Source organism: Acinonyx jubatus, chromosome B1 (genome assembly GCF_027475565.1).
Source record: "Acinonyx jubatus isolate Ajub_Pintada_27869175 chromosome B1, VMU_Ajub_asm_v1.0, whole genome shotgun sequence".
NCBI classification, from domain to species: domain Eukaryota; kingdom Metazoa; phylum Chordata; class Mammalia; order Carnivora; family Felidae; genus Acinonyx; species Acinonyx jubatus.
Window position 1 is genome coordinate 168,249,827 of NC_069382.1, and position 24,867 is coordinate 168,274,693.

The 24,867-nt window shown below is 43.0% G+C and overlaps 1 long non-coding RNA gene across 1 annotated transcript in view; it reads right to left on the minus strand.

The window, feature by feature from the left end:
* Window positions 1–1,446: 1,446 nt before the first annotated feature.
* The window catches only part of LOC113602523 (uncharacterized), a 28,873-nt gene continuing 5,452 nt past the window's right edge, over window positions 1,447–24,867 (minus strand). Inside the window, exon 2 of the long non-coding RNA XR_008296349.1 lies at window positions 1,447–1,653. This is a non-coding gene — a long non-coding RNA (uncharacterized LOC113602523). The remainder of the gene's footprint in view (window positions 1,654–24,867) is intronic.

Genomic DNA, 24,867 nt, shown 5'->3' on the forward strand with positions numbered 1-24,867 from the left:
TCATCTATCTTTCTTTCCATCCATTTCTTTGTACACCCCCACCCCAACTTCTTGACAGACTTAATTAGAAGATTATCCTTTTATCTGACAAGCAGCCCTACAAGTGAGAGAATAACAGCCCTGCCATTTTCTTGTTTTCTTCTTTTATTGCAATGTTAATATTACTGTCAATCCACAGTGGATTTATATGTTTGCTTTCTTACTTTTGTTTTTTTTTTTTTTTTTGGTAGTAGTCTTTTTAATCCTCTTATCCACTTTGTGAAAGTTAGCCGATCTAAATCTATCACAGAGGTTGGCAAATGCTTTCTGAAGAGGGCCAGATAGTAAATATTTTCAGCTTTGCAGGCCATATGGTCTCTGCAGCAACCACTCTTCTTTGCAGTTGTGCTGCGAAAGCAGCCATACGCAAGGTGTAAATGAATGAGCACGGCTGGGTTCCAATAAAACGTTATTTACAAAAATAGACAGCTGGCCATAGTTTCCTGACCTTTGACATACATCCACTTACCCAGGCTCAAGAAAACCGCCATGGGGGTCAGCATCCCGGATGAAGGAGTGCAGCCCGAAAGGAAAAGGGAATCACAGTGTGCAAGCCTGTTGAGGGCAGATGTGTCGTGAGCCCGGGGCTGACACTGCAGCTCATCCAGTGAAATTCAAACTATTTTCCAGTGCAGGCTTCCAAGGGGCCCTTCAAATTCCTAGAGAGAGGGAGCTCTTGCATAAAAGGAGACTTTGAATGGAAGAGCCAGAAACATTTGGCAACTAGAGAGCACACGGCAACCTTGTTCGATGTCTGGAGGCTGGGGAGGCTTCCTCACTTCCACATGGGCAGGGAATCAGAATCCCCAACTATGGGTGGCATACCAAGATGATAGAACCTGCGGCCGCGGCCAGGCTGGGGCTGAGAGCAGGGGAGTGTTTCTGAAGTACCTGTGAGTCCCTTTCAGGTCCCCATGAATGAGATAGACAGAGCTTGGGGGCAGGGCTGTAGCAATTTCACTGAGTCCCAGAGCACCGTTCTGTTCCTACCCCTCAGTTGTACCTAAATCCATTTGGCTTGGGGAAATGCCGGTGAAATCACAACAAAAGGGATTGAGGAAAGGAGGGAAGGAGGACCTCCCGAAAAACAGAACAGTGGGCTATGCATCTCAGCATGGTGCTAGCATGGCGGGGTTGTTCCTCCCTGTGTAACTGCACATGTCTGTGTCTTCCTCCTTCCCCCACGGCCTTCTGGCACTGCTAGAGGTATATAGTAGACTGGAAACTCTTCATAGCAAAAGCAAGCAGGACAACTTCTCTTGGTGCTTCTGAGCATTATGAAGAAAATACCCAACTCCCAAACTTTCGTAACCACAACGAAAAAGAGACTCCACCCCAGGGCATCATCTCTGACTCCTATCTCCCACATATTAGTATGCTAGGGCTGCCATAACAAAATACCACAGATTGGGTGGTTGAAACAACAGAAATTTATTTTCTCACAGTTCTAGAGGCTGGAAGTCCAAGATCAGGGTGCCGACAGGGTTGGCTTCTTCTGAGGCCTCTCTCTTTGGCTTGTAGATGACCACCTTCTCCCTGTGTCCTCACATGGCCTTTCCTCTGAGTGTATCTGTGTCCTAGTCTCTTCTTCTTAGAAAGACACCAGACACATCTCTGGAGGCAAGGGAAACAAAAGCAAAAATGAACTATTGATACCTCATCAACATAAAAAGCTTCTGCACAGCAAAGGAAACACTCAACAAAACTAAAAGGCAACCTATGGAATAGGAGAAGATATTTGCAAGTGAAATATCAGATAAAGGGCTAGTATCCAAAAATTATGAAGAACTTATCAAACTCCAACACCCTAAAAATAAATAATCCAGTTTCAGAAATGGGCAGAAGCCATGAACAGACACTTCTCCAGAGAAGACGTACAAATGTCTAACAGACACATGAAAAAATGCTCAGCATCACTCATCATCAGAGAAATACAAATCAAAACCATAATGAGATACCACCTCACACCTGTCAGAATGGCTAAAATCAGGAGACAACAGATGTTGGTGAGGATGCAGAGAAAGGGGAACCCTCTTGAACCGTTGGGGGGAATGCAAACTGGAGCATCCACTCTGGAAAACAATACGGAGTTTCCTCAGAAAGTTAAAGATAGAACTACCCTATGACCCAACACTTGCACTACTAGGTATTTATCCAAAGGATACAAAAATGCTGATTCAAAGGGACACACGCATCCCAATGTTTATAGCAGCATTATCAACAAGAGCCAAATTATAGAAAGAGCCCAAAATATCCATCAGGTGATGAATGGATAAAGAAGATGTGGTGTATATATACCCATAGTAAAAGCCAAAATCCTTGCTAGTGACTGCAAGACCTCTGGTTTTCCATCTCTAACACTGTTCCCCTTGCTTCCTCCACCACAGCCACACTGGTCTCCTTTGCTTTTCCATAAACACACCACCCCTGCTCGGGGTGGTTCCCTCTGCCTGGGGCATCCTTGGACCTATCCTCCCAACTCCCCCTCCCTCTTCCTTCTTGGTTCAGCTCAAACGCCACCTTATCAGAAAGCCCTTCCCTGAGGACCCTCCCCAAAGTAGCACTCCAACCCTCTCTATATATCTTTCCTGCTTTACTTTTCTTATGGCACTTATGACCAGCTGAGGTACGTGTGTGCATGTGTGTGCTTGCTTGTTTATTGTCTGTCTCCTTACTAGAAACTAAGTTCCATGAGAGTGGGGATATGGCCTTGTTCCATGCTGTACTCTCAGGTTCAGAGGAGATATTGATTGATTGAATAAATGAGTAATATCTAAAATGAGAAAAGAAATCCAGGGAATTAAAAAGTTGGGAGACAGCCAGCTCTCAGACAAAGGATGGTGGATCCTATGATTCATAAGCTTACCAGAATCTTTTTAGCACTTATGGCTAGGGTGTTATTTACAGCCTTACATTACTATTCTGGTATTATGTAATATTTTAACCTAGGTCAAGGCAAAAGTCCTTGAGAACATAGATCATAACTTCTACTTCTCTAAATATATCCTGTGCCTTATACATTGTCCCAGATCAGGAAAACATATGCCAAGATCAGTTAGCAGAATCTGCCATGGATGCAAGAGGAGGGAGTGAAGGCATCTCTCCCCTGTCTCTGCTGACTTAATCTAACAACAACAAAAACCCATAAAGATGTAGGAGGAGTTCTGTGGCCCAGGTTCAAGTCCTGGCCCCACCCCTTACTAGTTACCTGAATGAGCTTGAGCAACTCACATAATTTCCTTGAGTCTCAATTTTCTCATTTGTTAAAAATGATAATTATAATATTTACCTAAAAGGGTATTTTGAGGATTAAAGAGAAAACAGATAAAGCTCCAAGCACATATTTGGCATAGAGCAGGCTCTCAATAAAAATTTATGCCACTCAAAAAAAAAAAAAAAAAAAATTAATGCCACTCCCCTGCTGAACCACAGGGGCTCTGGTAGTCAGCAAAACCTCCGCTGGTAAAAAGAGACCCATTATGTTGCCAACAGAAGAGCCAAGTTCATGAAGAGACATGAGCAGGTGATAAGGGATATGCAATTTTCTGGGTCAGGAGAACAGCTGATACATGAGACAGGGTATCCGATGCGTCCGGGTGAATGATCCGGAGACCATGGCAGGCTCTGGTGTCGGTGCATTGTCAGAAGGTGCACTGTTCTCCCTGAAACCCCCTAAGGGAATATATTTGAAAGCCATAAAACTTTACACAGTTGTTTAAGATGAGAGCCCCTGGGCTTCCTCTTATTTCTGGGATTTCTTTACCATGTGGTGACGAGACCCTATCTATAAGACCCTTTTGGACTCCTTGTTAAGCCACTTGCTTCTTGGGACTTTCTGAAATTTCCCTTTGTTCTTGAGTTTCTGATCCCTTCCTGTCTCAGTGTGTTCTCACCCCACTGGCTTTACTTCCCCTTTCTTAGCAGCTCACGTGGTCACAATTACACCATATTTTCCTGCGATTTCCAGTGACCATCTCTCTGATGACAGTGCAAGGGTTAGGTGAGAGATGAGCAGGGAGGAGGCAGGAGGGGTCACTTCTGTTAACTACAGCGAGCTGCTTCTGCCGTTGCCGGGCCTCACGAAGGGGAAGCGGAAGTGCAGAGACGGCACCATGCAGTAAAGTCACACCCTCCCAGGCTACTTTGAGAGCTTCTGGCTACCAACATCTCACTCAAGTGCGCACCCCCTGAGAAGCAGCAGGTCGCCCTGGGCCCAGATCCTTGCTTACCCCACCCCACCCCCACCCTGGTCCTGGTCCAGGGGAACTAAAGGGACATATTAAAACAGAAAAGATCTAGGGGCGCCTGGGTGGCTCAGTCGTTAAGCGACCAACTTTGGCTCAGGTCATGATGTCACGGTTCGTGGGTTCGAGCCCCGCGTGGGGCTCTGTGCTGACAGCTCAGAGCCTGGAGCCTGCTGTGAACTCTGTGTCTCCCTCTCTCTCTGCCCCTCCCCCGCTTGTGGTCTGTCTCTCAAAAATAAACATTAAAAAAATTTTTTTAACAGAAAAGGCCTGAGAAGGGGCTTTCTCACCAGAGAACTACCTCCATTCTCACTTGCCCTTGGTGCTACCTAGCAAAATGCAAAATGCAGCTCAGTGGGAATGAATGTTCCCTGTTTCTAACAAGCATGTTTGGGAGGAAGGTAGAGGAAAGACAATCCTGATAAGTCAAGCAGGAGAACCGGAAGACAGAATTCCCCATTTTTTACCCGGGCCACTTTTTAATTTTCTATTCTCCATTTCTTCTTCTCACCAAGCACTGCCATTGACTGAGGCTCCTTACTCTTGATCTAGATTGGAGGAGACCTGGCGAGCCACTGGAAGGACAAGGGAAACCATGGGTTGGGGGAGGGGTGGACCTGCATCCATTGACATAAATGAGCCAGGTCAGGGATAAGTCCACAGACACCTTCACTCTTCTCAGGGTCTTTCTGGCCATATTGGAGCCCGAAATAAAAGAGAAAATCAGCAATACTGATCCTACGTTTACAATTTTGACATTTTGTTAATAAAGACTTTTTGCATTAATTTTGACTTTTCAAAATATTTCATTAAGGGCCTCCTGGGTGGCTCAGTTGGTTAAATGTCAGACTTTGGCTTAGGTCATGATCTCACAGTTCATGAGTTTGAGCCCCACCTCGGGCACCGTGGTGACAGTGTGGAGCCTGCTTGGGATTCTCTCTCTCACTCTCTCTCTGCCCTTCTCATGCTCTCTCTCTCTTAAAAATAAATAAACTTTAAGAAATAAATAAAATATCGCATTAAAAAGCTATATATGTTCATTACTGAATGGTGCCTCCTTAAATTCACTCTTGCCTCACCCTAGTCCTGGCCTTGGTTAGATTTAGCCCAGCTGATGGTGCTGGTCAATTCATTTGGTTGATTGTTTCTTTAAGGAAAGCGAGGCTGGAGCCTATAAAAATCATCTATATGATTCAAAGTCTAATTTTTAAATATATGTGATGGCAATCCTACTAAAATATTTGGAAAAAAACAATGGAATTCTCAACCACAAAAATTACCCAAATTTTAGATACAATTCGAATCCTTTATTATCTAACAAAGCCAGGGTACTTCACCTTACCAACCACCAGGTGTCTCTGTAAACTCCCCGCAGGCCCTTGCACAAGATGCTCAGGATAACGTCATAAATAAAATCTGTGGTTTTTAACCAGTTCTGAAGAGATGGCACAAAACGGTCTGAGATGCAACAGCTTCAAATACTAAATCTACAGAGACCCATCCACCTGTCCAGGATTGCGGGCTAATAGCTAAATGCTTGTGATAATGCAATCTATTAACATATTCAAGGTAGGAAATAGATTATTAGAGTCAGTTTGTCCTAATCAGTATACTTTCTATTATGTCCCTGCATTATTTTTTCCTCATCCCATAGCTGGATCAATTTCTAACAGCACAATTCTGCGAGACCAAAACAATATTTCAGGAGGGTCTCAGAGAAATCAACTCTTCACCAGGCTTCCAGGACTAGACCTCTCACTCCTGTAGGGCAGGGAATTTTGAAAACAGCATCCAAACCATTTGCTTCTGTTAAAAAAAAAAAAAAAAGCAAATGCACGGAGTGCTATGGTCAAAGGTCAGTAAACAGAGTGGTAGAAAAGTTGTAGTATTCTTTAAAAATACGTTTAGGGGCGCCTGGGTGGCTCAGTCGGTTAAGCGTCCGACTTCGGCTCAGGTCATGATCTCACGGTCCGTGAGTTCAAGCCCCGCGTTGGGCTCTGTGCTGACAGCTCAGAGCCTGGAGCCTGTTTCAGATTCTGTGTCTCCCTCTCTCTCTGCCCCTCCCCTGTTCATGCTCTGTCTCTCTCTGTCTCAAAAATAAATAAACGTTAAAAAAAAAATTAAAAAAAAAATACGTTTACTCACATTATCACCCTCTCCCTCGTGCCGCCTCATCCTGCCTTCGGAAGGAAATGTAAATACTCCAAAAGCCAATGGACTATTTCCTCTGACCTTATTTTTTTCTGAGGTCATTCTGAAAATTAACCCTTCTCCATTCAACACCCTGGAAGGGACTGTAGATTATTCCCCCAAGGCCCGGGAAAATGGCTCTTGTGGGAAATCTCTGTGACGATGCTCCTTTTGAGGTTTTCCAGTTTGCCCAAGACAGCATCTGTTCTTGATTTTTATTTTATTTTTTCATCACTGTTTTAAAGAGAGAGAGAGCACGAGTGGTAGAGAGAGGCATAGGGAGACAGAGAGAATCTTAAGCAGGCTCCACACTCAGCGTGGAGCCCCGCGTGGAGCCGGGGCCGCAACCCTGAGATCATGACCTGAGCCCAAATCAAGAGTCAGATGCTCAACCGTCTGAGCCACCCAGGCGCCCCTCATTTTTAAATTACTCAAATCTTAAATTTAAGTTAAATTCTTCATTTTTAAATTACTACTAATAACCACAGCAGGAACAACGGCTAATATTTAGGGAGTGCTCACTACATGCTTATCAGTGTGATAAGAGAACCTGACAAATATTATGTCCTCGAAAGGTCATTGCTCTGGGCTTCCATGACAGTGAAGCCTGCCTGGTTCCCCCCTAGCTTTCCGGGCGACTCCTCCTCATCTACCCCCTTCTTCAGTGCTGGACTTCTCAGATTCAGTCCCAGGCCCTCTACTCTTGATCAGTGTAGCAGAAAATCTTGGCAGTTAAAAATACAGTCTCAAACTATAAGAAAAGAAGGAGACACACTGGATTCCAAGATGACAAATTAATTGAATGTGCTGCAAAGGGAGTGCCAACTTCAGGCTTGACCCCTCACCCTCAGGGAGATGAATTCCATATACTGGTGCTTCTTGCCTTTAAAGTGCGGTCAAATCACAGGGTGGATGGATGTCTTGTGAAAATGTAGGTTCTGAGTCAGCTTATCTGAAGTGAACCTGAGATTCTTCAGCCCACACGATGCTGAGGCTGTTGGTACCTGGACCACACTGTGAGTAGCAAGGCTCTAGGTGACTCTATAATTATAATGAGGTACTGATAAAGTTTACCTAAGTTGCTAGTTATACTGACAGATCAAATCAATATATAATAATGGCTGAATTGTGGGATGGGGAATAGAGATTGTGAAAACTTCAAGGAATATATGTTTCTGGTTTCTAAACTCAAAATCCCTTTGAACTTAAAATTTCTGTGACATCAGAAATGAGACTTGATTATTTTTTCAAAGGTTCAACCTAAAGACTGTGCAGGTTTGAATTGCTAGGTCTGGTATCCCCACTAAGAATCAATCATTTGATCACAGAATCCACAACTTTGACTAGTCTGAAATTTTGGGGGGTGGGGAGGGGGAGGATGGGGGTAATCTATATGGGTATTGCAACCATAAGTTGGTATAAAATTGTAATCTGAGGAAAGTATAAAATAAAAATAAGAATTAAGATATGGGTAACAATGGAGATGATGAACAAGCAACCTTAAATCCACGATATTAGCAATTTAAAAATAAATTTTACATAATAATTTCTGTAATCATTGCAAAACTGGTGTGTGTTTTATCAGGTTTTTAAGACATTTGATGCATTTGAGGAAATCCAATGTGTTCATGTTGTGACTTTAGTTGAATGGGTAGAAGAACTTAATTAGGCTTGCAATCAACACTTAAGTGTTTGGAGAAAATTATTTCCTTAAAATCATAAGTTTTGCTTTATTAGTTATATGTGCATGATAGAGAAATGCTGACTTTGAAGATGTAAAAAAAAAATGCTAGTTGCTTAATAAGTTTATGAGATGGTCTCACTGACCTTCTTGTAGTCTATCACATGCTCAAGTTCCCTGCCAAAGCAAGCCTTCCGCTCTTCCTTTTTCCTAGAATGCACCTCCCCCAATTCTCATACGCCTATTTGTATTATGCTTAGCGCACTCAGTGACTCTCTTACCCTGGACTGTGAACCCTGTACCCCTGTAACCCTTATAGCCCCACTAAGTTATTAGTGTTATCTCATGTACAGACAAGGAAGCAGACATGGAGAGTTTTCAACAACATGTCCAAGTGGCAGATGTGGGATGGAAGCAATGTCTCTCTTACTCATGAGCCCATGACCACTATTATTGTGCTGAATTCCATAAACCGTTATCTCTAATGCTGAACAATACTGCTGCTCAGGTAGTCTGCTGTCATCTTCAAACACAAAGTCACATAATTTTAGGAACTCCCAGAGCTTTCCCCAAAAAGAAGATATGGGACAAATCTTTAAATACCACTTCCTTGAAAGACTAATTATGGGAGAGCATAATACAAATACGCACCTATAATTTAGGACTTACTATAAATTCTGCTTCTTGCCCTTTACAAAATCTGTGCACCGATTTTGGGCACAAAAGCCCAGCACAGTGGAATTTCCTAACTCTTTTACATGGAGAGGCAGAAACGCACAGCAGTTAATTGCCTCTTAACAGATTCTGGGCCCAAGACTGTCTGGGTTCAAATCTTGGAACTGCCATTTTTCAGTTGGGTGGTCTTGAGTAAGTCACCTAAACCCTCTGTGTTCAGTTTTTTATTTGCAAAGAAACATAATAAAGGACCCACCATGTGTCTGTTCTGAGGATTGAATGAAGTAATAGCACACCTAAAGAGCTTAAAACATGACTATGTCTCTAAAGGTAGGTAGAAAACATTTACTGCACATCGATGAGCTTTACAGACACCTAACTAGGTAGTTGAGAAACCGGTACTTGGACCGAGGGCATTAGACTCTCATCTCTTTTCCACCAGATCAAATTACTACCTTATCCGTTTGGGCTGGAACTTGCTAACATTTTCACGCTGCAGGCATGATATGCCTTCCATATGCCCCCCTTCCTCATTTCCACTGCTGCATTTCTTTTCACTGTGTAATTGGAAACCCCGACTGCAGAAGAAGGTTTATTTATAGCAGGAAAAAATTAGTGTTATTTAGCTTGAGCTTTTCTGCAACCATCAGTCCATTACTGTGAGAGCATCCACATTTACATTGCAACATCATTCTGTTTTCCCAGTGCCCTGTAATCATTAATTAGCTATTCAAAACAATGTTTATTGAATGTCTACAGAGAGAGAAGCCTGATCCAGCCTTCCTCCATCAAAAACCAGCATCTTCCCTGAGCTCAGATGCCCGCATACCAACCAGTTACTAGATAGCTCTGCTCAGGTGTCCCACATGCACTTTAGACATGGCCAAAATTTAACTCATCTGTCCCCCTGACCTCCTCCCCCTACCCTCTCACTCATTCCTGATTTTGGTGCATGGAGCCACCATTCCCATTTCTCCATGCCCAAACTGCGAGTTGGCTTAGACTCCCTTCACAAACCACCACATCCCATCTGTCACCAGGCTTCATCGGTCCCATCTCCTGAGGACATACCACCCTTCTCATCTTCCCTGACACATGACAAGTTAGTGTGGCCTGGACTATTGCAAATCACCTCAGGACTGGTCCCTGTACTTCCGCCTCTTCTTCTTCTAGTCCCTCCTTCACATCGTCATTACGTAGACCTTTTGACATCTGACCATGACACACTCCCTGCTCCCCATTCGAAATCCTTCCATGTTCCCCTGTCATCCATAGGGCAGAGCTCCACCCTAAGACACAGCATATGAGGCCCTTCACATTCTCAGCTCCGCCTCTTCTCCCCACCTCCCATAGCTTTAGTGCAGGAAGGATTTGCAGCACTCCTTCCTGCCACCATGCTGCGTATATGTCATTCCTTCAGTCTAGCGTGCTCATCCTGCCTTGCCCAACCACTGAACAATTGCTTCTCTTTGAAGACTCATTCTGAGAGTTGCCTAATCAATTAAGCTTATTTCTAGCCTCTCCGGGCAGAATTCTGTGCTTCCTCCTCCATGTTCTTGAGGTTTCTCAGACATGCTTCTATTATAATGCCTGTCCTACTGTTTAATTGCTTACAAGGTTGTTCCCCCAATCAGACTGAATACCTTCCAAAGGCTCTAATTGTCTTGTTATCCCCAGTGCCTGGCATACACAAGAGGCCCAATAAATGCTCATGAAATACACTATTGTTGTGGCAAGAACAAGAGTCTGTCAAGAGGTCTTCTGACGGCCAGCTCACCTCTTCCTACGCCAGGCTTCCCCAGGCAGCCTTGGTCAGCCTCCCCTGAGGAATGACACTGCCTGGTGTCCTCTGGGAAAGCATGGTGGCAGCTGAGTGCTTTGGGTCCTAACCTTACTCTGCCTGTACCTGGGCCAGCCTGGCTCCCTGCAGGGCAGCCTTAAGAGGAAGAAGAAACCCGGATATAAATGTAGCTGGTAGAGAAGCCAGCTACTTGTTCCCAGCTCCATCAGTGTTCCGGCTTGTCAGAGCAGAACTCTGCTTTGGAAGGGGTGCCCTGTGTTTGGCCTGGGAGCCAACAGATTCCATTCAGAATGGAAGGAGCTAAGTGAGTTTAGATTCCATTTTTGACCCCAGTGCAGTGCAGTAACAGTCAAGCTACATATATGCTCAAGATTCTAAGCTCCTAGAGAAAGATCCGTATTTAACTCACCTTAGGTGGCAAGCCCCTTGGCAGAGGGGAAACATCGCTTAATTATTTTTGATGAAAAGAAATATTTTTAGATAAAAATTAAAATTGTTTGCTATTTTCCTAATACAAAAGGCCCCCCGGGGAGTAAGTTCTGACCAGAACCCTGCTACTTAATCTAGTCTCATTGCAAATATTTACTAGATGCTGGGCAGAGAGTTTATGGAAGAATTAATACATTGCCCCTTCCCTCAAGGTGCTAATGGAGAAAAAAGACAAACTTCTGAGAAAAGTTGAGTCATAAATAAATAAACAAGAGTTGAACAAGAAATACAAGAAGAATATGCCTCAAAGGGGTGACTCACTCTCTACCAAAGGAGAAGTTCAGAGAAGGGAGAAGCCATTGGCCCCCAGGGTGATGGCTCAAAAGACACAGAGACAGCATAGCTCTCACCTGAGAGGTTGGAGCAGCAAGCCAGAGGCATGGGGTGAGATTGGGGGACATCCTGGTAGAAAGAAAAGAGTAGATTCTTTGAACTTGGGGTTTGAGTTTCTGTTTTGCCATTTATTCGCTAGAGATCTCAGACATTTGTTAACCTCTCTGCACCTCACTTTTCTCATGGCCTCCATATAGCATTCAAGACTGCAAACATTTAGCACAAACACATGTGCTAAGCCCTGCAAACAAACATGAAAAGAGAAGTGTTTTGTCCTCAAGAGCTACCATGCAAGAAGGGGGTCAGTAAATATTAGTCCCCCTCTTCCTTTACCCTCCAGGTGTCTGTCACCCTAAAGGAGGGGTGAGCAGACCCAGTGGACTATTACTAAGTGGAATGCAGGATGTGGGTTCAGAAGTGTGGAGACAGAAAAAAAAGAAAAAGTGCGGAGACAGAATAAGCTCATTACCATCCACTTTGGAAGATTCCTGCCCTCCTGTCCCACCTTCTATTAGGAAATGGGTCTTTCCTCCCTGAGGCAGAGATCCTGATTTGCAACCACCCCTCTTGTGCTTTGACAAAGTCTGGGAGTTGCCAAAGTCAAAGGCATAACCCTTAGACAAATGCTATCATTGTCCAAATGCTTATTTACCTACTCACTTAATTTATTTAATTGCAAAAGACAACCACTAGGGGGCCTAGGAGCAAGAAGCTAAGCTCAGACCCCATTTATCAAGCAGAATGCGTGTCATTCTTGATGAAAAATGTAGTCAGGGTCTACAAAACATACACTGTGAGCTGAAAACAATACCTTCTGCCCCTTCTGCTAACTCTTAGTAAAGAACATGGCTCCCTTGAGGCTAAAAAGCATTCTTAACTCATCCCATCCCCACAAGCCATCAGACTAGGCCAAGGGTTTCTTAGCTCCGATTCCATTTTTCAGTGTTTCCTCCTGATTAAAGCCCTTTGGCTCAGCAGGATTGTCTATAATGATAGTAAATGGTTCACATGATGATGAGGCAATCTTTTCACATCTTGAGCTGCAATCCGTCTTGTAAAACCTTGCCACTCACTGTCTGAATTCACAGCCCTGAATTCTCAGGAAAGCCATCAACCTGGGGTTATTGGTCTGGGTTCTTATGCCTCCTGGCCCCGCCCCGCCCCCCACCCCCTACCCATTTCTCACACCACAGGCAGAGACTTGAATAGCTATTGTACCTACCTATGGCAATCGTCATTAAAATCAATCACTCATTTGCCAAAACACATACCCACTCACACACACACAACCCCCTGACACAAAAACCTCACAAAACTCGGGTCCCTATGTGTCTCTGGGGTCACGATAACTCAAGTCTCCGTGACCGAAACGGAGTGGCGAAAGTTGTTTTTCCTTAGCAGGAGTCTGCTTTCACAAAGATTCATCTCCTACATTTTCTCTGAGACCCTCACACACACTACAGCAACAAAGGAAAGGAGCATGATTTCCCAAGCAGGTTGCCTAGAAACCACTCCTGTGTTTCTGAAACTAATTTAAACATGAAAATTCAGCTCCTGACTCATGCCAGGAATGCATGTAATGGTTTTCTCAGTATTTTACTTTCTTTTTCTTTCACATTACAAAATAATGCACGCTCGTTGCACAAAAATGGAAAGGAAGATGAAAATACACAGGTCCAGAAAGAGAAAAATCCCCCATAATCTCGCCGTCAGAGGCAACCACTGTTATCATTTGGGGATATTTTCTTCCAGGCTTTTTTTTCTATGTATTTTTAATATTGTTGATATTAACACTGAATTTACATAGATCTTGCTTTTCTCACTTAGTATATTGTCAGCATTTCCCATCTGGCTGAAATTCTCAGAATATTGATTTTTTTTTAATACCACATTATATTACAGTCAATTTTCCATTATTTACTTAACCATTCCCTTAATGCTCGACATTTAGATTATTGCCAATCTTACACCTTTTATTTTTTCAATCTTACACCATTTTGATTAGTGTTGTCATGGTCATCTTAGTACAAAACAGTATGTATCTCATAATAATAAAATCATAAAAGGAATTTCAAAAGCCTGAAATTTTTAGAAACTCTTAAAAATTGGACTAATGCATGTTTACAATATATTTTTAAATTTAAACAATATATTAAAAAGTAAATTGAGGGGTGCCTGGGTGGCTCAGTCGGTTAAACATCCGACTCTTGATTTTGGCTCATGTCATGATCCTAGGATTGTGGGATCAAATCCTGCATCGGGCTCCACTCTGACAACATGGAAGCTGCTTGGGATTCTCTCTCTCTCTCTCTCTCTCTCTCTCTCTCTCCCTCTGCCCCTCTGCCCCTCTCCCCAGCTCGTGCTCTCTCTCTTTCTAAAATAAAAAAATTTTTTTAAATAGGTAAATTGAAATTCAAAGTAAAAGAGGGTTCTTCTAACTAGTACCACTTCCTAGAGGTAACCACTGCCCACTGCTACCAGAAGTCTTCTATAAATATAAAGGCACATATATATGCTTGTTTATTTGACACCACACTGTTCTACCACGCTTTTTTTCATTTATTACATCTTGGGCGTCTTTCTTCATCAATCCAAATTGGTCTCTTCTTTTTAGAAGTTGCACGCTATTCTATTAGATGGCATGCCGTCACTCACATGCTGTGGACAGAACTTGTTACTGCACTCGATACATTTTCACTGAGCTGGGTACGGGGCAGTGGGTCTGATATGACACTACTCCAACCACACTGTACCTTTGCTGGAAGAGGGAACAGACAGTAGCATAGGTAACAGCTTTACCCCTGGAATTCGCACTGTAGGTTATAGAGGTCTCCAAATTTTTCCTTTTTTAAAATTTTGTTCTTTGGTTGTTGTTTTCAAACCAAAAGTTTGTACCCTTTTACTAATCCTCCCCCCAGCCCCAAGGAACCTCCATTCTACCTCTGTTTCTATGAGTTCGACGTTCTTAATTTATTTTTTTCTTTTTAGATTCTCTGTGTAAGTGATACCATACAGTATTTGCCTTTCTCTGTCCGGCTTATTTTATTTAGCATAATGCCTTCCACATTCATCCATGTCAATCTACAAATGGCAGGATTTCTTTATTTCTTAAAACTGAATAATATTCAATTATTTTATAGAATGCATTCAATTAATATATAATATGTATTATCCTTACATTGTGTATGTCTAAATATTATTATATATATATATATATCACATTTTCTTTCTCACTCATCCATCAACAGACACTTAGGTTGTTTCCACAACTTGACTATAGGAACAACATACTGCAGTGACCATGGGAATACTGATATCTCTTCAAGATAATGAGTGTATTTCCTCTGGATAAAAACTCAGAAGTGGGATTGCTGGATCATATGGTAATTCTATTTTTAATTTCTTGAGGAGCCTCCATAATGTTTTCCCAGTGGCTGCACCAGTTTGCATTCCCACCAACAGTGTAAGAGGGTTCCACTTTCTCCACATCCTCACCAACATCTATTGTCTCTTGTCTTTTTTATGATAACTCTCCCAACAGGTGTGAAGGGATATCTCTGTGTGGTTTTTATTTGCATTTCTAGTGATGGCAAGCACCTTCTCATGGACCCATGGGCCATTTGTATGTCTTCCTTGGAAAAAATGTCTATTCAGATTCTTGGCCCATTTTTTAATTGGGTTATTTTGTTTTTGCTGTTTGAGTTACTTTTACATTTTAGATATTAACCCTTATCAGATTTGTGGCTTGCAAGTATTGTCTCCCATTCCATAGTTGACTTTTAATTTTTTTAATGGTTTCCTTTGCTGTGCAGGGACTTTTAGTTTGATGTAGTCCCACCTGTTTATTTTTGCTTTTATTGTTTTTGCATCTCCAAACTTTTCTGATCTCCACACATGTTGAATTTTTGAGCATGTACCCCCCAAGCCATTTATGTATATTTATTTATGTTATATACATGTACTACTTATGAATATATTATTTACATGATAGAACATACACTAAAAATAGACATTTTAATGGGTTGAATTAAAGATGAAATAGACATTAATTCACCTAATAATAAATTATATTAAAATATATAATAAAAGCATTTTATTGTTTTTGATAAGAGCAATGTGATTGCTTTGTTATATTTAAAATATTTAAAAACATTGGCTTAACACCTTGTATTACAGTTATTCTGGGGTCTGATTCTAAGTTCAGCTTATAATCAACAGTTGATTTTTTTTTTTTTTGATGATTAAAGATTTTTTCTTCTTTTCTTTTTTCTTTTTTTCTCAAGTTAGTCAACATACAGTGTAGTCTTGGCTCAGGAGTAGAACTCAGTAATTCGTCACATATATAACACCCAGTGCTCATCCCAACAAGTGCCCTCCTTAATGCCCATCACCCATTTAGCCCACCTCCCCACCCCAGTTGATTTTAAGGGTTGTCATTGCTGGCCCCACTGAGAGTCCTGCCCACCAAAAATGCAAACTTGTTTTGAAAATTCACTTTGTGCTCACATTATTAAGTTTATCTTTGATTCATGGCTACCTTGGAAGAATCTTTTAAGGCTAGTTATCCATTTTATAAGCTTTAGCTTACCTAAAGTTAGATCATATATTCCATAAATCCACTTAACCAGGCACTTGTCCAAAACCAGACTCATGATCTTCCATTTCAAACCTGCTCTTTCCCTCATCTTCCACATCTCAGTTATTCACAACTCCGTTCCCCCCGAGTTGGTCAGGCCAGAATCCTCAAGTCTCTCCTCGGGTTTTCTTTCCTTCTTTCAGCTCCACAAGGAATGAATGCATTAGCAAATCCATTAGCTCTACCTTCAGGGCATATCCAGAACCTGGGCACTTCCTGCCCCTTCTCCGCTTACTGTCCTGGTCTAACCCACTGTCTTCTCTTACCTACAGTTATTACAATGACACCCTAAACATTTGCCCTGCTTCTGCCCTTTCCCCTCCACAATCTCTGCATCACAGTAGCATGTATTTGCCTTTTAAAACTTTTTTCTTTTGGGGGAGCACCTGGGTGGCTCAGTTGATTATGCATCTGACTCTAGATTTCAGCTCAGGTCATGATCTCACAGTTGGTGAGTTCGAGCCCCATATTGGGCTTTGCACCGACAGCATGGAGCCTATTTGGCATTCTCTCTCTCTTTCTCTCTCTGCCCCTCCTCTGTTTGCTCTCTCTCTTTCTCAAAGTAAATAAAGTTTAAATAAATAAACAAATGTGCTTTTTTTTAATGTCAAGCTTACAGAAAAGCAAAGAATACTATTCCCTTATCCCATATTCCTCTATAGTTCCTATTTTGCTCATCTGATTATCTGTCTGTCCATCTATCTATCTACCCATCTAAAGGGGGTATATCGTAGGCCATTTACTCCTAAACACTTTAGTGTGTATTTTGAGTATATTGTCTTGTATAACATAGTACAGTTACCAACCTTAGTAAATACAACATTGGTAAAGTAATTATATCTAACCTACTATCTTTCTCCCTAGTTTATTAATGGACTCACTGATGTTCTGTATGATACTTTATTTTCTTTAGAACAGGATCTGGCCTGAGATCAGGGTCAGTTAGAGTATTTGATTGCTGGGACTCATTAGTCTCCTTTAACTTGACACATTTTACCTAGTCTTTCTTTGTCTTTTAAGACACTGATATTTTTGAAGACTACTAGTTTCCTCTCCTGTTTTTATTTTTTTAAATTTTTTTAATGTTTATTTATTTTTGAGACACAGAGCATGAGCAGGGGAAGGGCAGAGAGAGAGAGGGATATACAGAATCCGAAACAGGTTCCAGGCGCTGAACTGTGAGCACAGAGCCCGACGTGGGGCCTGAACCCACGAACTGCGAGATCATGACCTGAGCCGAAGTCGGACGCTTAACCGACTGAGCCACCCAGGCGCCCCTCCTCTCCTGTTTTTAAAAGAATTTTTTCATTTGGGGCTTTTGATGTTTCCTCGCCATTAAACTCAGGTTATATATTCCTGATCCCAACATTATGGAGATGCTCTGTCCTTCTCAGGGCATCACATCTGGAAGCAGACAAAGTCCATCTGCCCCTTACTGGAGGCATAAATTTTAATCACACAGTCGAGGTGTGATCTGACTTCTTCACGGTGCAGTTACTATTTTTTCCCTTGCAATAAGGAATCTTTGAGTGGCACTTTAAGACCACGCAAGTATCCTCTTCCTCATCAAAACTTCCATTTAGATTTAGCAACCATTGATGATTCTTGCCTGGGCCAATCTCTTAGTGGAGGATTGTAACTGGTAACTTTCAATCGCCAGCACATCCTGCACAGTATTAGCCAGCACACAGCTTTCTACTGGAAGCAAGAGCCCTTTCTTCCCCCTTATCTCTTTCCTAGTATGGATGAGTGGATTGCAATTTTTCAATACTTTATAACCCATGGTTGTCTTTAATTACTTTGACGTTCAAACCATCCCCAATTTACCCATTGGAAGCTGCCTCACAATGGTCCCTATGCACTTTTTTTTTAATGTTTACTTATTTTTGAGAGAGAGAGGGGTAGAGTGCGAGTGGGGGAGGGGCAGAGGGTTCTGTCAGCACAGAGCCCTACGTGGGGCTCAAACTCATGAACCATGAGATCATGGCCTGAGCCGAAGTTGGACACTTAACAGACTGAGCCACCCAGGCACCCCTTATGCACCTCTTTTAAAATGAGATCACATACAGGTATCCACTTTTTGAAAGTTCACATTATGCCACTCGGCTTTTGCAAAAGACCTATGTTAGTACCTGTTTTCACTAACGGAAAGAAACCCAAGAGAGGTTTTGCTTTTGTGAGAAAAGGTGAAAAGCAAAAATAGCATTCAGTGTTTGTGTGACAGCAAGCCGTTACAGAGGTAGCGCAGCAATGAGGGAGGCCCCGTCTGAGCTCCTTCCCCAGGAACCACACTCAGCATCTCAGCATCAAGCCACCATAGCTTTGAACTGTGTCACGAACATCTGTGTATTTGTTAGCAAGAAGTGTCCCGAAGGCATCAGAAAAGCCTATGAAAGGTTATTTTTTGAGTCTGGGGAACACTCAAAATTTCTCCATATAAATAAGTGGTAATTGCTTCTTTGCTTTACGCTATTTTGGCTTATGAAAGGTTTCATAGGAACACTGTACTTTCAGATAGAGGGGGAAATCTGTAGATGCTCTAAGCTCTAGCTGTGCAACCTCTCCAAATGAAGAGCCCATTTCTAGCCCTGGTTTTGGAGCCCTCCCTCAAAGAAACAGCATGCTGCCCAAGATAGTCCTAGGATATGAAGAAAGATTCACCCTGAAAATCTCTGAACGAAAATGTCTCTGTTAAAGATAACATGGTGCTTATGTACGTGCTGGCTTAATTACTGAACCCTCCAGAGGGGCAGGTACTATGCACTGGACATGGGGACTCAAGTGAGACCAAACTCCGGAAGCACACAGGCCAGTCCAACAGACTGATGTCCGAACAGACGAAGCCAAGAGAGGCAGTGTGGCACAGTGGCTGAGAGCACAGACTCCTAGCCCCAGTGGCTGCAGTGAAACCCCCTTCTCCCGCTCACAGCTGTCTGACTTTGGCAAGTTACCTAACATGGCTGCACTTCAGTCTGCCCCATCGGTACACTGAGCACCATTATGATATGTCTGGCTTGTAGCACCGCTGTAATAACTGAGTGAGTCAGTAGTAAAGTACTCAAACCAGTGTTTGGTGCACAGGAAGCTCTCAGTAGGTGTTGGCTGTTGTTAAAATAAAATGTAGTAAATAGATGTGCTCTAAGAAGGAAGATGTAAGCTTTCTGGGAGTTTCAAAGGAAGTAGCAAGTGAGCTAGACTAGAAGGAGGAAAAGGACCCCCAGGCCGATCGAAGGGCTCTGGGCAGACAGGCAGCATCTGATTCCCTCAATGACTATTCCTTGTTCATACACTTTGTGTTTTGCCCTTGTGTCTCCCCTCCCCTCTGACTTCTTGTTTTCCTTATTATACCAAGGAGCGGACAAACTCACCAATAGGCACTCATCAGTACCCCATGACGTATTGATAGCATTTCACAACGTTAAATATCACTTCAACACAATCAGGATTGACTCCCTGCCTATCTGACCTCACCTCCCCCAGCTCTAAATGTCTTCCCCAGGCCCACTCGGAGTCTTTCCACCTAGCCTTCAGGGAACTAGGGAGCCAATGCAGGGCCTGACTTGGGATGCAAAAGGGATGGGGTAGGAGTTATGAACTCAGATGGAAGATAGTAGCCAAAATGAGTGAAGAGGCAAATAAGAAGGTAATAGGGAATAGTGAGGACTGCAGGGGCTGTGCTTTCATGACCAACTCAAGCATTCAAGCTCATTTTTTTTTTAACTTTGTGTGGGCAAGGGAGATATTCAAAGTAATTACAACTAGTAGGGCATGGACGCCCATCAGAACAGATCACAGCATAAACAACCAGCACTGATGCAGACCTACCCTGTGCCCTCCACTCTGTACAAAATAAAAATGTCTCTAATCAAGACTCTGGATCTACTCTGCTGGTGTCCAAGTTGTGCCTCTGCCCTGGTCCAGGTCAGAGCAGGAAAACTAGGTGTCCACCCCAGGATTATCTGTAGCAGCAAGCACAGTACCTGTACATAGTAGGTGCTTAATAAATATTTGTTGAATAGAGAAGCAGCATGGTTAGAAGCATGGACTCCAGAGCCAGATGGCATTGGGCTAGAGTCTTGGCTACGCTGGGAATTGGCTGTGTGGCCTTGAGAAAGTTACTTAAACTCTCTGTGCTTCAGTCAGCTTACCTATAAAGTGGGTATAATAGTAGTTGTGAGATTAAATAAGAAAATACATGTTAGGACACTACCTAGTACCTAGGCCAGTAACTACCAAGTGAGAACTCAATAAATATCAGTTATCAATATCAGTTATGTAGCATTCAAGAAAGAGGTGTTTGGAGGACTCACACCACAGTGGGAGTGACATAAAGGATCTAAGCCACCAGTCAGGTAGACAGAGGTCAAATGTTGGCCAGCTCCAGGAAAGAAATCGCTGTCATTTAGCTGAAGCCAGATTCTTTGTACTGGAATTTCAGAGCTACCCTGCCTGGCTCTAGAACTTTCTAGATCCTTTCTTCTTTGATTCCAGGCATGGTCTTCCTGACCCCAAGGAGTCGTCCTGGCAAAAAAAGATGTTACCCCAGATGCTACACCTGGGAGTGCCCGTTCTCATTCCCTGCCTCTGCCAGTCTCTGGGAAGCCTTTCTCAAGTCAGGAGCAATGCTTACCCTGGGCTGGGGGCCTCATAGGCATGTGGACCACTGCCTCATTCCCTGGTTGGATGTCCAATTGTGTCCTCTTCCTGCCACCATGCAGCTCATCCACTCTGTGACATAGAGCTAGACGGGTAATATCTCATAGCTCTGGTGATTAACCAGCAAACTGTTCACTATGTGGCTCCAAGAAGCAGACAAGGCAGTGTTTTTGTTTACAGATTAGTCACTTATTAAGACCCAGATGCTAGCGTTCATTGGCTATTTCTAAGGAAGTTGAGCAATGGTGACTTATGCTTTTCTACCTCTGGGATGGAGTAGGAGGGGGTTTTCAAACATCGTGTGCCTCAGCAACTGAAAGGAACTCTAAAAGGGCTCCTTTCTGGTCTGTGGCTAATCCAGGTGACTTTGGGATCCCCATTTCCTCAAGATTAGAGTGCGCACAGCAGATACCCTCTTTATCAATTGGCTACAGATGTTTCCTATCCCAGCAGTTTGAGACAAGCAATTGCAGCCACTACCCCCGGATATAAACAGAGACTTTACAACCACAAGCTTCCTTGTCTGTTGCTTTAGCCCTTCTGCTTCCAAAGTGCCACGGGAAAATAAAGTGCATCTCCCGGTCCACAACTGCATTTCCAACCAATTCCTGCATGAAGGAGTCCTGCTGAAGGATGACAAGGTTAAAAGGACAGTTAGGGCTAGCAATTGGTTATCTATTCTTGCTTATCCATAGCATTTAGTAGGAAAAACGGTATGTTCATTTTCTATTTAACTGCTTGATTATAGATGCCAAGGTAGGGCTATAAGAAGTCATAATGTTAGAGCAGGAAGGGACCCTGGAGATGAAATTAACTAACCTATTTCAGAGAAACTGAGGCCTGGAACATCAGACTTCTCTCTCAGGGCCATGACATTGGCCTGCAGTGGAGCCAAAACTAGAACATCAATATCCTGGGCTGCAGGCCTAAAGTACTAACCCTTACTCCAGTGGCATTTCACAATGGCAGAAGAAATACAGACGAGGCTGACTTTAGTTGTTGGATCCAATCCTACTTGAGTCTGAGTATTTCTCACAACCCCAGCAATATTCTTGTGGAGGAGATTCTAATTTTGTCCAGAATCCATTCTCCCATTCTTCAGTAATACAATGCCAAAGTTAGCAGGGCACAAGGCTGCTCAGGAAAAAAAAAAGTTACACTTCCTAGTGTGCCTTACAAGGTACTCATGTCTGAGTCCTGGTCAGCGGGATGTAAAGGAAAGTGGTGAGTGCTTTAAAGGATGAAAATGTACACTTTCCTCAGACCAATGACTGGAATGTTGATCCAAGGTCTGGAGCTGGAGCAGTCATCTTGGGCCACAAGGTAGAAGCCATGTGTTGAATAAGATGGAACAACAAGAAAGAAGGAATCCGGTGATCAGGGCACCACCATACCAGCCCTAGGTTGCCTCTGTTTATATGAGAGATAAATTTTTTTAATCTTTTTAAAACTACTACTATTTGGGGGTTTCAGACTCAAGAAAAATAATGTAGCTATAATGCCAGCTGTAAAACTATTTTGAAAGTTTCTTGCAGAATTTTCTGGAAAGAAATATAAGGATTTTGTCTTTTGGACCTAGTGCCTACTTAGAAGCATCTATTTCACAGAGAAAGGTGGGAGCCAAGGAAAGGTCCCATCATAAAATATAGCCGCTTTCTGCTGATTTGACTTCATTTGGTTTTTAAACCAGTTTCTCCTTTAAGACAAGAGTTCCCTGGGAAAGCTAAGCTCAACTGTTCACATCTGAGAGTCAGAACATCCCCTACTGATTTGTAAGGAGTTTGGGGAACAGGTGTTGTGGTGTCTAGGCTTGAGGAAGTGACTCTTTGGGGAGGGTAGGCCATGTGGGACTGATGGGGTGGGTGTGCAGGACAGCGAAGAGGTGAAAAGGGTGTCAGAAAGGGAGGTGCACAGGTGCTGGGTGCTAAATCGCTGTGGGTCTACTTTAACTTCCTTGGGATGCTGCGACAGCACATGACCACCAGAGGGCAGCAGCGGGTGGTGAAATTCCAGGGGCTCCACACAGCGCAGCTCGCTCCAGGTCCCCAAGGGAACGCAGCTGGCCCATCCACCCTGGGTCTTTCTGCTTCTTTGTCCAGAATTGCGCCCCCCCCCCACCCCGCTCCTTACCAGGAGGAGTGGGAAAGGAGTCGCGTCCCTGAGCAGAGGAGGCTGAGCCAGCAGCTTTCATAAGCATCAGTTCAGGGCTCCCTGACCATCGTTCCCTCCCTCTGCCCCTTTTTGCCAGCTCTACATCGCACATTCAACATTTTATTAAAATAGGCTTTACATTGGTTTGCTTTTTTTTTTTTTTTTTTACTTAGCCTTGCACTAAGCAATAAGACCTGTGAAATAATGGGTTTGTTGTGTCATAAATATTACATTAAAATACGACCGTATCACCAGAAAACCCTCTTGTTACCACCAGTGGTATGCTCGGAGAAACACTGCATAATTTCATCAATTCCCCCCCCAATTTACCCAACAAAGAGGGTAATAATATTATCACCATTTTACAGATGAAGACATGAAGCTCTGTGAGATTAAATAGCTTCCTCAAGAGTTCTCACCAGAGCTAGGATTTGAGCCAAGTTCTGTTTGACTTAAAAGGCTATAGCCCTTGTTTTCTCCCAGGAGCAGGGAGGCAGAGACCTCCTAAGCTGAAGAAGAGGAGGAATAAGAGTGAAGAGTCCCAATCTCACTTGAAATCCTCCTTTCAGCTCTCCTTCACTTATCCCCATTTCTTCTTTGCTTTCAGTTCTACGAAAGTCTCCTTCTCACTCACCAAGGCAGAACATTCCAGAACGCATCCCTCATAAATAAAGACTGCCAATTCTTCATGAGGAATAAAATGTCTTTTGGAATTTTTTTTTTTTTTATCATTTCTAAAATGATGATAAAGAAATTCAGCTGTTTGTAGCTCTGGCCGCACTGGTAGGGAAGAAGAACTCAAGTCTGTGGAAGGGTCTCACAACACCCCTGTGGGAGGCTGTGGAGCGTGTCCTTGTCACATTGAGCCCAAAGCGGCTCGTACCTGAGAATTATCTAAAGTGACTACTCACACCGGAGGATTGTGGTGACAGGTGTGGCGGAAGACAAATCCCTAGACTCTGCCACTTACCAGCTGTGTGACCTTGGGCAAGGCCCCGATTGTCTCTGATAAGAGAGGAGAAATTCGGGTCTCAAAGGGTTATGTAGCTTTAAGTGGGGACCCTACCAGTTAGTATGAAAACACTCCATTATCACTGTTAGTATTTTAAATTGCTGTGAAAGTAAAAAGGGCTTTCATGTGCAGAACCCAGTTAGCTTGAATTGTAGCACTTAGAGCAAATATTGCCTTTTCTTCTCGGAAACTTCGCAGAAAGAAAGAAAGAACGAAAGAAAGAAAGAAAGGGAGAAAGGAAGGAAGGAAGAAAGAAAGAGGAAGGAAGGAAGGAAGAAAGAAAAGGTGAGTTGAAAGAGCAATTCCTAAAGCAGAAAAAAAAATTGTTAAATTTGGAAATATCCCGGACCCCACAGTCTCACTTTAGACCTTGTTTCCTCTTTCCTTAATATTCTAGTCCAATATGCGTGACCTTTTGCCTCTGCCCCAGAGCCTCACAGACAAAACGGACAGGACAAACAGGACATGACTTTGCCCAAATTAGTTTCACTTTCTCCAAACCAGGCCATGGCCACAGCCAGGGAGGACTGTTTTTCCCTAGTACCTCGTTACATCTTTTTGTCTTCCTTCTCCTCTGGAGAGGACACTCATTCTGTAGAAAAAGCTTGGCTGACCAAGGGGAGAGAACATCATTCTTATCACAGCCTAACCGTAGATATCGAGACCCTAGCCTGTCCCCCGCCCCCACCACAAATATGTAACCGTCTACATCTCAAACAACCTCCCTGTTTCTGAGGGTTTCATCTGTCTAATTGGTTCGATGTTGAGGGAGTTTGGAGCTGTCAGGCACTTGTCAATGGCTGAAGGAGAAAGAAATACATAAAAAGATTTGTGAATAGTCACTTTGTGCCAAACAGAACTCACATTTGTCTTCTGTCTAAAAAGCCGGAAGGAAAATAATAAAAAAAAAATTAAAAAACGAAAGGCGGGTCGTCATCGACTTTGAATGTGGTTTCATGG